The sequence below is a fragment of the Budorcas taxicolor genome, chromosome X (genome assembly GCF_023091745.1).
Source record: "Budorcas taxicolor isolate Tak-1 chromosome X, Takin1.1, whole genome shotgun sequence".
Lineage (NCBI taxonomy): Eukaryota > Metazoa > Chordata > Mammalia > Artiodactyla > Bovidae > Budorcas > Budorcas taxicolor.
Window position 1 is genome coordinate 77,838,383 of NC_068935.1, and position 12,253 is coordinate 77,850,635.

The 12,253-nt window shown below is 39.5% G+C and overlaps 1 protein-coding gene across 4 annotated transcripts in view; it reads left to right on the top strand.

Annotated features, from left to right (window-relative positions):
* The window catches only part of HDAC8 (histone deacetylase 8), a 254,295-nt gene that overhangs the window by 58,624 nt on the left and 183,418 nt on the right, over window positions 1-12,253 (top strand). The gene's annotated exons all lie outside the window — the stretch shown is intronic.

Below are 12,253 nucleotides of genomic sequence, written 5' to 3' on the forward strand. Positions count from 1 at the left end.
ACCAATGGTTGAGAGGTGGTGGCAAAAATCAATTGTTTTAGGGGCTTGGAGATCAGGCATCTTAAAAGAGGGAAAAATAAACAGTAAAAAAAAATTAATGAAAAAGTTTATATTATAATAAGAGCCAGAAAGTAAACCATAAAGGTCAAGTGTATTCTAAGACAAGTAGAGTGAGTGAGTAAGTGAAGTCACTCAGTCATGTCCGACTCTTTGCGACCCCATAGACTGTAGCCCACCAGGCTTCTCCGTCCATGGGATTCTCCAGGCAAGAATACTGGAGTGGGTTACCATTTCCTTCTCCAGGGGATCTTCCTGACCCAGGGATCGAACCCAGGTCTCCCGCATTGGAGGCAGACACTTTAACCTCTGAGCCACCAGGGAAGCCCAAGACAAGTAGAGGAGGAAAACCCATTTTGCAGGACCACTTATGGAAGGAGGATGCAGGTGCTCTTGGTGACAGTGTCCAAAGTCTAGATTATCTCTTATATAAGGATGTATATGACCTGAGCATTCCTCCAGACTTCCTTAGTGGTCCAGGCATCAGCTTATTCAAGGAGGTTTCCAGTCATGCACTGTCTGCTGCAGTCATGAGTTCTTCCACATACATGTGGCTTTAGTTTGCAGGACTGCTTCAGATCCCAGAGAAGAGAGCAAGCTGTAAGGCAACATAGGATCCCAATAGGGATTTGGGCAGTCAGGTTTTAGTTCTTGTTGACTTCAAGTCAGGCAGCAGGAAGAAAATTTGGAGAAGTTAGATTTGAGAATATTAGCCAGATATTGAAGAAAACTAGAAGAATTGAAAAGTTGCTAAGGATCAACAATTTGGGCAAGGTAATAGGATCCAGTCCAGTTTCCAAATAGGTACCAAAGCTGGTTTTTCTACACAGGAATGGAAGTCAATTACATCTACCACAGAAGACAAAGTTTGCATAGTCATCAGCAACCTGCAGTTTATAAAGATATACAAAATTGTTCAAAGACAATAACTAGATTCTGATAACCTGGAATGGTATGCTATAGATGAGTTAGTTTTCCTTTGAAAGCAAAAAACTTTCTATTCATTGTTCTCCTTTTGATCAAAGATAATCTCAAATAAAGATTCTTCTTTTTTGGCCATTCTGCTTGGCATGTGTGATTATAGCTTCTCAACCAGGTATCGAACCTGTGCCCCTTGCATTGGGAGCATGAGGTCTTAACCACTGAACCACCAGGGAAATCCTAGAAAGATTGTTCGTAAACTCAAAATAAGGTTGGTCTCACAAGCAACAGAAGGAAAAAAATAGATGAATTGGACTTCATAACAATTTAAAACTTTTGTGTATCAAAGGACATCATCAAGAAAGTGAAAAGACAGCCTACAGAATGGAGGAAAATGTTTGCAAATCATATATCTGGTAAGAGTCTGGTATCCAGGATATGTAAAGAACTCATGCAACTCAACAACAAAAAGAGAAACAACCCAGTGTAAAAATTGACAAAGGACTTGAATAGATATATCTGCAAAGAAGACATACAAATGGCTAATAAACACACAAAATGATGTTTGACATCATCAGTCATCATGGAAATGTAAATCAAATCCACTATGAGACCCCATGCCCACTAGGATGACTAGAATTAAAAAAAAAACAAACAAACAGGAAATAACAAGTATTGGTGAGGATGTGGAGAAATTAGAACCCTTGTACATTGCTGGTGAGAATGTAAATTGCAGCCCCTGTAGAAAACAGCTTGGTTAGTCCTCAAAAGTTAAATATAGAATTACCACATGTCCTAGCAATTCCACCCCTAAGTATGTATCCAAAAGGAATAAAAGCAGGTACTCAGAAAAATACTTGTACACAAATGTTCATAGCAGCAATATTCACAATAGTCAAATAGTGGAAACCACCCAAATGTCCATCAGCAGATGAACGTATAAACAAAAGTGGTATATACATAGAACAGAATATTACTCATATAAAGGAATGAAGTACTGATGATTGCTGTAACATGGATAACCCTCAAACACATGCTAAATAAAAGAAGCAGACAGAAGATCACATGTTATTCTATGATGCCACTTATATCAAATATCCAGAATAGGTAGATCTGTGGAGACAGAATGCAGATTGGTAGTTGTCAGGGACACGAGAGGAAAGAATAGGGAATGACTGATTAGTTCAGGATTTTCTTTTGAGGTGTGAAAATGGTCTGGGACTAGATTGAGGTAGAGGTTGAATAGCGTTATAAATGTACTAAATGCCACTGAATTGTATGCTTTAACATGATCGTTTTTTATTATGTGACTTTTACCTCAATTTAAAAATATTAAAAAATAAAAATTAGGCCTTATTAGATTTGGCCTGATTACTTATATAGGTGTTGCAAAAATGCTAATTTACCATATATACCTTAAGCTTGCTTTGCTGGAATTTTTCATAAGAAATCTCATTTTGAAAGTTTTAAAATCTATTAAGGCTAGGAAACCAAGCTAAGATTTTACCTGCAGTACCTATGAATTTGAAAGAACTCCTCTCGTCTTAGGTTCTCCAAAATGTTTTTAAGTTTCCAGAACCTGCCAGGAAGTAACTTTCCTTATTCACCTGTAAGGCTTGGAACCGTATAAACCAGGTACCAGGCTAGATTTCCCAAGAGAGTTTTCCACGTATTGGCTCAATAAAGTCAACCTTAGTTCCTAAAAAGTGTCTGAGCAAATCTGATTTAATGAGCATCTTTATGAAATATGATATTCCAGGCAAGACCTTGGTTATAAAACCAATGTTTCCAATCATGTCCTAATAACAAGCAGAAGAGATATATTCTCATTGAACCTATAGAGGTAATTACATTGCTATGAAAATAAAAATAAGTAAGAGTTTTCAAATCCTGGAAGGCTCAGGCATGGGGACTCTGGCAAATAAAAACATATAATAGCCACTGAGGGCATTAATGAATCTCTAGGAACTTCTTATGTAGCATATAATTCCTGAAATATTTATATTAATAACATTTTGCCTATACAAATTTACCATAGGGAAGGCTAAGCATCTTTTCTGGTTTGGCAACTCTTCTCATGCATGTCATCAATAGTAATGTATCAAATAAACCTAATTATTTCTAGCACCTCTCATTTTCTAAGGTAAAAGAACAAATCCTTTATGATTTCACAAGGACCCTCTGGACTTGATTAGAATAAGTGATTACTGGAAAATAATACTTGGTTCTCTCTTTAACCAAAATGACAATAAAGGATCTTAAAAATGAGCATAGAAGGTAATATGCTTGTAAAGTATCTCATCTCTTTCATAAGTGAGAAGACTTTGCTTTCTTAAATTATGTTATACTAAAGTCAGTGTAAACCATAGAAGGTTATTCCAGTAAGACATAGAATCTTTGTTATCGAGGAAGCAAAACACCTGCAACCTGTTATTAAAAGAAGGAAGACAAATAACCCAGAAAACTTGTCATTTTAGCAGAGAAAAAATCAAAATCTAGTTTTGCATCAGTGTAATCTTTGATAATATGGACCTAACAGAAGCAGAAGATATTAAGAAGAGGTGGCAAGAATACACAGAAGAACTATACAAAAAAGATCTTCATGACCCAGATAACCATGATGATGTGATCACTCACCTAGAGCCAAACATCCTGGAATGTGAAGTCAACTGGTCCTTAGGAAGCATCACTACAAAGCTACTGGAAGTGATGGAATTCCAGTTGAGCTATTTCAAATCCTGAAAGATGATGCTGTAAAAGTGCCACACTCGATATGCCAGCAAATTTGGAAAACTCAGCAATTGCCACAGGACTGGAAAGGGTCATTTTTTATTCCAATCCCAAAGAAAGGCAATATCAAAGAGTGTTCAAACTACTGCACAATTGCACTCGTTTCACATGCTAGCTACAAGGGGCTTCCCTTGTAGCTCAGTAGGTAAAGAATCTGCCTGCAGTACAGGAGACCTGAGTTTGATCCCTGGGTTGGGAAGATCCCCTGGAGAAGGAAATGGTAACCCAATCCAGTATCCTTGCCTGGAAAATCTCATGGACAGAGGAGCCTGGTAGGCTGCAGTCCATGGGGTCCCAAAGAGTTGGGCACGACTGAACGACTAACACTTACTTACTTACTTCACATGCTAGCAAAGTAAGTAATGCTCAAAATTCTCCAAGCTAGGCTTCAACAGTGGAGAAGGCGATGGCACCCCACTCCAGTGTTCTTGCCTGGAGAATCCCAGGGACAGGGGAGCCTGGTGGGCTGCCGTCTATGGGGTCACACAGAGTTGGACACGACTGAAGTGACTTAACAGCAGCAGCAACAGCAGGCTTCAACAGTACATAAACCAAGAACTTACAGATGTTCAAGCTGGGTTTAGAAAAGGCAGAGAAACCAGAGATCGAATTCCCAACATCCATTGGATCATAGAAAAAGCAAGAGAGTTCCAGAAAAACATCTACTTCTGCTTTATTGACTATGCCTTTGACTATGTGGATCACAACAAACTGTAGAAAATTCTTCAAGAGATGGAATGACCAGACCACCTGATCTGCCTCCTGAGAAATCTGTATGTGGGTCAAAAAGCAACAGTTAGAAGCAGACATGGAACAATGAACTAGTTCCAAATTGGGAAAGGAGTACATCAAGGCTGTATATTGTCACCCTGCTTATTTAACTTATATGCAGAATATATCATGCAAAATTCTGGGCTGGACAAAGCACAAGCTGGAATTAAGATTGCCAGGAGAAATATCAATAACCTCAGGTATGCAGATAACACCACCCTTATGGCAGAAAGTGAAGAGGAGCTTAAAAGCCTCTTGATGAAGGTGAAACACGAGAGTGGAAAAGCTGGCTTAAAACTCAACATTCAAAAAACGAAGATCATGGCATTCGGTCACATCACTCCATGGCAAATAGATGGGAAAACAATGGAAACGGTGAGAGACTTTATTTTCTTGGGCTCCAGAATCACTGCAGATGGTGACTGCACCCATGAAATTAAGACACTAGCTCCTTGGAAGAAAAGCTATGACCAACCTACGCAGTGTTTTAAAAAGCAGAGACATTACTTTGCTGACAAAGGTCCATATAGTCAAAGCTATGTTTTTTCCCTGTGGTCATGTATGGGTGTATCAGGGCTTCCCTGATTGCTCAGTTGGTAAAGAATCCATCTGCAATGCAGGAGACCCCAGTTTGATTCTTGGGTCTGAAAGATCCTCTGGAGAAGGGATAGGCTACCCACTCCAGTACTCTTGGGTTTCCCTTGTGGCTCAGCTGGTAAAGAATCTGCCTGCAATGCAGGAGACATGTGCTCGATCCCTGGGTTGGGAAGATCTCCTGGAGAAGGTGAAGGCTACCCACTCCAGCATTCTGGCCTGGAGAATTCCATGGACTGTATATAAGTACATGGGGTTGCAAAGAGTTGGACGCGACTGAGTGACTTTCACTTACTTTCACTTTCATGTATGGTTTTGAGAGTTGGACCCATAAAGAAGGCTGAGTGCCAAAGAATTGATGCTTTTGAGTTGTGGTGCTGGAGAAGACTCTTAGAGTTCCTTGGACTGCAAGGAGATCAAACCACTCCATCCTAAAGGAAATCAGTCCTAAATATTCATTGGAAGGACTGATGCTGAAGCTGAAGCTCCAATACTTTGGCCACCTGATGCGAAGAATTGACTCACTGGAAAAGACCCTGATGCTGGGAAAGACTGAAGGCAGGAGGAGAAGGGGATGACAAAGGATGAGATGGTTGGATGGCATCACTGACTCTATGGACATGAGTTTGAGAAAGCTGCGGGAATTGGTAATGGACAGGGAAGCCTGGCTTGCTACAGTCCATGGGGTCACAAAGAGTCGGACACGACTGAGTGACTGAACTGAATATTTGATACTAAAGTTCTTGGAAATCTTATAAGTCCATCAAACCTTACCTAATTTGACCCCAACAAATAAAATCCTCTTTAGATTTCAGAGGCTCTCTGCTATTTTGGTAAATCTAAATGATTGTTGCCTTTAATTTTTCCAACATATAACATATATATATATATATATTTATTTAAAAACATGATTCATGCTATGAGTGAAACCAGGAAGCAGTACAGTGTTGAAGCAGGAGTATTGTTCACTTCATTTGTCTTCCTGATCCCTATACTTGATTTCACATGTCAGTGTCTACATTACCTACTTGTATTTTCTGTGAAATAAAAACCTAAATAAATCTTGGCAGATTGATTTTCGAAAAATAAAAACACTTTCTACCACTTTCTATATCTATACATATTCCTTGTAGTACAACTCAAAGTGGCAAAAAGAACATAGTCATTAACAGACCCAATACATTTAGCCTCTCTGTAGCTTGTAAAAATAAGAAGAAAAGTATATAAACCCAATATTATGCTTAGTAATTAATACATTCACTTACCTAGAAATGATTAAGTATATAATGAATATCCATTAAGTAACTCAATTTAGTATCAACTCAAAGTCTTCAGTTATCAAAAGATCTTATAAATTATCATCAGACTGACATAATTACTGTTGAAATAAAGTTTTTCAGAATAATGACTCAATTCTGTTAAACAAATTTGCATTTGTCATAATCTCAAACATTTATGCAGGTAACATTAGCTTATTCAATCAGTAAACCTGTACAAATTTAGGATGAATATACCCAACTAAAATAAAAATCCACATTTATATTATACTTAACAAAGGTCCATCTACTTAAGGCTGTGGTTTTTCCAGTGGTCATGTATGGATGTGAGAGTTGGACTGTGAAGAAAGCCGAGCACCGAAGAATTGATGCTTTTGAACTGTGGTGTTGGAGGAGACTCTTGAGAGTCCCTTGGACTGCAAGGAGATCCAACCAGTCCATTCTGAAGGAGATCAGCCCTGGGATTTCTTTGGAAGGACTGATGCTAAAGCTGAAACTCCAGTACTTTGGCCACCTCATGCGAAGAGGTGACTCATTGGAAAAGACTCTGATGCTGGGAGGGATTGGGGGCAGGAGGAGAAGGGGACGACAGAGGATGAGATGGCTGGATGGCATCACTGACTCGATGGACGTGAGTCTGAGTGAACTCTGGGAGTTGGTGATGGACAGGGAGGCCTGGCGTGTTGTGATTCATGGGGTCGCAAAGAGTGGGACATGACTGAGCGACTTAACTGAACTAACAATAATAAAGAAAAACTATAACTGATTTTAGTAAACCAAAATTATTAAGTTAGTCTTATTTGCCAAAGATTTACCTATATTAGGCAAACAAATTCTTAAAACATTTCAGCTTATTTCTATAGGAATACTTTTTCAGAATATTAAAAGTCTTGAAAGTTCAATTTCCTTATTTTCTGGAAATTTTAGGAATATTCTGTTTATCTAAACACTTATTTCTATAAACCAATGAGAATAGAGTTGTTTAAATATAAGAAAATTATTAGGAAAATATTACAGACTAACGAGGCCTTTCTGAATTACATATATTATTATTATATTCAGACTACTGCCAGAGGAGAAATGTTCATTTATAAAGAACATCTCAAAGAAAAGGAAGGGGGACGTGTAGTTTTATAAAGGCAGGTAAACAAGATAATCATCTGTGAGTCTTATGAGAGTCATGAGGAAGCATGAAAATGGTTCTTTTTGGAATATGCCAGGGCAGTGTGGTCTTTTGCAGTTAACTGTTTCTCAGAACACAAAGGATGAGAGGTTTCCTACTCACACTGATTTCTAAAAGCACAGGGCTCAGATAAATTTCAGTACTGTCAATGAGATGACTCTGCTTTGTCAGTTTCGTCTATAGAATTTCTGTGTTCTCTTTTATATGCCATACTATTTCTGCTTGCCTTTTTTGTTTTGTTTTCGCTTTTGTATTTCTGTGCTATGACCTGTCTCCCTAACTTAATTTTAGCCTCTCTGAGGGAAGAAAGTATGTCTTGCATTGATTTGTATTTTCCCTCCTTCCCTCTTTTTGCCTAAAACACTTAATGTTCCACCCCAACTACCTAAAAGTTATTGATTTCAGTAGAAAGACACATTGTCTCTTTCTTGATGTGCTAAAGTGGTTCAGTTCAGTTCAGTTCAGTTGCTCAGTCATGTCCGACTTTTTGCGACCCCATGAATCGCAGCACGCCAGGCCTCCCTGTCCATCACCAACTCCCAGAGTTCACTCAGACTCGCATCCATCGAGTCCGTGATGCCATCCAGCCATCTCATCCTCTGTCGTCCCCTTCTCCTCCTGCCCCCAATCCCTCCCAGCATCAGAGTCTTTTACAATGAGTCACCTCTTCGCATGAGGTGGCCAAGGTACTGGAGTTTCAGCTTTAGCATCATTCCTTCCAAAGAAATCCCAGGGCTGATCTCCTTCAGAATGGACTGGTTGGATCTCCTTGCAGTCCAAGGGACTCTCAAGAGTCTCCTCCAACACCACAGTTCAAAAGCATCAATTCTTCAGCGCTCAGCTTTCTTCACAGTCCAACTCTCACATCCATACATGACCACAGGAAAAACCATAGCCTTGACTAGACGGACCTTAGTTGGCAAAGTAATGTCTCTGCTTTTCAATATGCTGTCTAGGTTGGTCATAACTTTTCTTCCAAGGAGTAAGCGTCTTTTAATTTCATGGCTGCAGTCACCATCTGCAGTGATTTTGGAGCCCCCAAAAATAAAGTCTGACACTGTTTCCACTGTTTCCCCATCTATTTGCCATGAAGTGATGGGACCAGATGCCATGATCTTGATTTTCTGAATGTTGACCTTTAAGCCAACTTTTTCACTCTCCACTTTCACTTCATCAAGAGGCTTTTTAGTTCTTCTTCACTTTCTGCCATTAGGGTGGTGTCATCTGCATATCTGAGGTTATTAATATTTCTCCCGGCAATCTTGATTCCAGCTTGTGCTTCTTCCAGCCCAGCGTTTCTCACGATGTACTCTGCATAGAAGTTAAATAAGCAGGGTGACGATATACAGCCTTGACGTCCTCCTTTTCCTATTTGGAACCAGTCTGTTCCATGTCCAGTTCTAACTGTTGTTTCCAGACCTGCATATAGGTTTATGTTTTTCTGGAACTCTCTTGCTTTTTTTTTTTGATCCAGTGGATGTTGGCAATTTGATCTCTGGTTCCTCTGCCTTTTCTAAAACCAGCTTGAACGTCTGGAATTTCACGGTTCACATATTGCTGAAGCCTGGCTTGGAGAATTTTGAGCATTACTTTACTAGCGTGTGAGATGAGTGCAATTGTGCGGCAGTTTGAGCATTCTTTGACATTGCCTTTCTTTGAGATTGGAATGAAAACTGACCTTTTCCAGTCCTGTGGCCACTGCTGAGTTTTCCAAATTTGCTGGCATATTGAGTGCAGCACTTTCGCAGAATCATCTTTCAGGATTTGAAATAGCTCAACTGGAATTCCATCACCTCCACTAGCTTTGTTCATAGTGATGCTTTCTAAGGCCCACTTGACTTCACATTCCAGGATGTCTGGCTGTAGGTGAGTGATCACACCATTGTGATTATCTTGGTCTTGAAGATCTTTTTTGTACAATTCTTCTGAGTATTCTTGCCACCTCTTCTTAATATCTTCTGCTTCTGTTAGGTCCAGACCATTTCTGTCCTGTATCAAGCCCTTCTTTGTGTGAAATGTTCCCTTGGTATCTCTATTTTTCTTGAAGAGATCTCTAGTCTTTCCCATTCTGTTGTTTTCCTCTATTTCTTTGCATTGATTGCTGAAGAAGGCTTTCTTATCTCTTCTTGCTGTTCTTTGGAACTCTGCATTCAGATGCATATATCTTTCCTTTTCTCCTTTGCTTTTCACTTCTCTTCTTTTCACAGCTATTTGTAAGGCCTCTCCAGACAGCCATTTTGCTTTTTTGCATTTCTTTTCCATGGGGATGGTCTTGATCCCTGTTTCCTGTACAGTGTCACAAACCTCCATCCATAGTTCATCAGGCAGTCTATCAGATCTAGTCCCTTAAATCTATTTCTCACTTCCACTGTATAATCATAAGGGATTTGATTTAGGTCATACCTGAATGTTCTAGCGGTTTTCCCTACTTTCTTCAATTTAAGTCTGAATTTGGCAATAAGGAGTTCATAATCTGAGCCACAGTCAGCTCCTGGTCTTGTTTTTGCTGACTGTATAGAGCTTCTCCATCTTTGGCTGCAAAGTACATAATCAATCTGATTTCGGTGTTGACCATCTGGTGATGTCCATGTGTAGAGTCTTCTCTTGTGTTGTTCGAAGAGGGTGTTTGCTATGACCAGTGCATTTTTCTTGGCAGAACTCTATTAGTCTTTGCCCTGCTTCATTCCATATTCCAAAGCCAAATTTGCCTGTTACTCCAGGTGTTTCTTGAGTTCCTACTTTTGCATTCCAGTCCCCTATAATGAAAAGGACATATTTTTTGGGTATTAGTTCTAAAAGGTCTTGTAGTTCTTCATAGAACCGCTCAGCTTTAGCTTCTTCAGTGTTACTGGTTGGGGCATAGACTTGGATTACTGTGATATTGAATGGTTTGCCTTGGGAACGAACAGAGATCTGTCGTTTTTGAGATTGCATCTAAGTACTGCCTTTCGGACTCTTTTGTTGACCATGATGGCTACTCCATTGCTTTTAAGGGATTCCTGCCCACAGTAGTAGATATAATGGTCATCTGCATCTGAGTTAAATTCACCCATTCCAGTCCATTTTCACTGATTCCTAGAATGTCAACGTTCACTCTTGCTATCTCTTGGTTGACCACTTCCAATTTGCCTTGATTCATGGACCTGACATTCCAGGTTCCTATGCAATATTGCTCTTTATAGCATTGGACCTTGCTTCTGTCATCGGTCACATCCACAATTGGGTATTGTTTTTGCTTTGGCTCCATCCCTTCATTCTTTCTGGAGTTCTTTCTCCACTGATCTCCAGTAGCATATTGGGCACCTACTGACCTGGGGAGGTCCTCTTTCAGTATCCTATCATTTTGCCTTTTCACACTTTTCATGGGGTTCTCAAAGCAAGAATAGTGAAGTGGTTTGCCATTCCCTTCTCCAGTGGACCACATTCTGTCATTCTGCTAAAATGGTAGGTAGACTCAAAAATTGTAAGCTTTTCATAATTGGAAAATAGCATCCAAGTACTTTCAAAGTTACATATTCAATTCTTATTTATAGAGAATTCAAGGTTGGACAAACCTTTTCCTCTAACTGGTTTCAGTCTGGCCGCATGTATGATGCCAGTCTCTTGTTTCACTAGATGATCACCAAGCTCACCTTCATGAGCAAAGCCAATGTCTCGTGATATTTTTACCCACTTCCGGCTGTCTAGTGTACCTGTCTCATTGACGTAGTCTGTGAACCAGGGCATTGTGCAGCATATGAAATATTATTGAAGAGATTCCATGAAGAAGTTTATGCATTGTGTAGGCAATACAAAGACTTTACACTCTTGGGCCTCCCTGGTGGCTCAGTTGGTAAAGAATCTGCCTGCAGTGCAGACCTGGGTTTGGTTCCTGGGTTGGGAAGATCCCCTGGAAAAGGGAATGGGCTACCCACTCCAGTATTCTTGCCTAGAGATTTCCATGGATTGTGTAGTCCATGGAGTCTCAAAGAGTCAGACACGGCTGAGTGACTTTCACTTTGCACAGTCTCATAGTTGCCATTTTAACTGATGCTCATGCCTAGAATTCGATTTCATGTAAAATATTAGGGAGAATGTAGGAAAAAATGGACTGAATATTCAGTCTGTGGAAGCAAAAGAAACTGAAGCATTTAGAATGAGTTCTTAAAGAACAAATTATAATACATGTTTGATGATGAAGTTCTTTTACATCTACTCAACAAGGCTTAAAGGAAGAGTAATAAAAGAGTAGGTTAATATGCTGACAAGAGGTTAAAGTGACATGGTATCACTGATAGCAAAAATATTAAAGGACATGAGTGAAGACAGTGAAGAAACTTAAGTGTAGGAGCCAGAAAAACTTTTAAAGAGGCTGCTTCAATCATCATTGTAATAATTACATTTATGGAAAGGCAACCACACTGTACTGTCCAGGAGGTTATGCATTTGTACATTCTACACTCAGCTTTTATGAGCAACAAGTCCAAGATGTACTAAAAAAAAATTCTAGATTATGTCATAGGGTCAGGACGGAGAAATCAAATTTCCAACACCTTCTACAAATGGCTAATCAGTATAGTCTTTAATGCCCCTTCTAGATTCTAGCTTTCTTAAGCTCCTTTAAGTAGTAATCTGTGTTCGTCATGATGACTTCAGGGTACTACAGTTTTTTTTTTAATGA